Source organism: Propithecus coquereli, unplaced genomic scaffold (assembly GCF_000956105.1).
Source record: "Propithecus coquereli isolate 6110/MARCELLA unplaced genomic scaffold, Pcoq_1.0 Scaffold201, whole genome shotgun sequence".
Classification (NCBI taxonomy): Eukaryota; Metazoa; Chordata; class Mammalia; order Primates; family Indriidae; genus Propithecus; species Propithecus coquereli.
In genome coordinates, this window is record NW_012145079.1 from 3,515,354 (window position 1) to 3,516,779 (window position 1,426).

Consider the following 1,426-nt stretch of genomic DNA (forward strand, 5'->3'; position numbering starts at 1 on the left):
CCTGGCAGCCAAACATAAAAAAACAAACAGCAACAACAAAATATCTTGCACCTTTCTAGAGAAAATACTAAGAAGGCATTTTAAAAACTTAATTGACATTTATTTATAATTAAATATGGAAAGTTGTATATCACTTTGGTACATTTTAATAATATTCCTATATGTATATGTCTTTTTTTTCATTTTAATTTAGATATGCTCCTTTTGAAGACTGTTGTCAGTTTAGCATCTCAATGTCACCAAAGCTGTAACCAAACCTCTCAGCAAGAACTTTGTCTTGTGTTCATTCAACCTGCCCTTTTACCTCTACAGCTATCTCCCTCCCTCCTTCCCTCTCTCTCTCTCTCTCTCTCTCTCTCTCTCTCTCTCTTTCTGTCTATATATATATATACCCAGAGTTGATTTTCTGAATGGTTCGAGCAGGTTCCTCTACATGGTTTCCTCTCCACTGAGGTGTCTTAATCCTATAACTCCAAATTTTCCTTCAACAGCTTTATAGTTTAAAACATATTTTTTTACCCACAGTCCACTTTATCTTCAACAAAAAATAACTCTGGGTCTTTTTATTGTTATTTTTGGTGTTACTGAATGACCGTTTCTTAAGGGCAATCACCATACCTGTCAAGCATGAAAAGTAGGTATTGCCTAGTGACTTTTGAGGATCTCACTTGACATAAATAAATACAAAGTTGGTAGTTTTGAGAGTGATGTTCACTTCTATCAACTTCGACAAGATATGGGGTTTATTCCATTTGGATTTTTACTTAAAACTTCTCTCTTACTTCAGAAATAACTCTTAAAATATCTCTGAGGGGTTGAAAGGACAGATATTATTATCAATAGCTGATTATTCAACTAGGGAAGTTGAGGCACAGGGAAGTCAAGCTGTAAGGTAGATAATGAGGGATTCCATGTCTCCTAGGAACGAAAGTGGGTGCTGTTGCAGTTCACCCCCCATAACAGGCTTTCAGAGAGGCTCATGGGAGATCCACATGCATAGTAAGACTCATGTCATGTAACTCCCAACTGTCAAAGTGGTTCTGTGATGATTTCCGAACCATGGGGAGGTCCCTATCCCGACACTATAAAACAAGACCCAGACCATGACCAAGCTCTCGCTCTCTTTTGCTAAGACAATGGGCCTGGTCGTCATCTGTGGAGTACATATCTTGCTTTGTAAACCTACATCTTGCTTTTGCTCTTGCTCTTGCTCTGTAATACTATCTTTCTCTTCTCAATAAACCTCATTTTCATGCTTGCTTTACTTTGGTGTATCTGGTCATTCTTCGACCATGAGTACACCAATAACCAACATTTCAGACTGTGACCCGACAAAGCTATTTTCCAAGTGATCTCACAGCTGATGACTGGAAAGTTGAAGGTTCAACCCAGGCCATCTGACTTCCAAAGTATCAGCCTCTTTAAT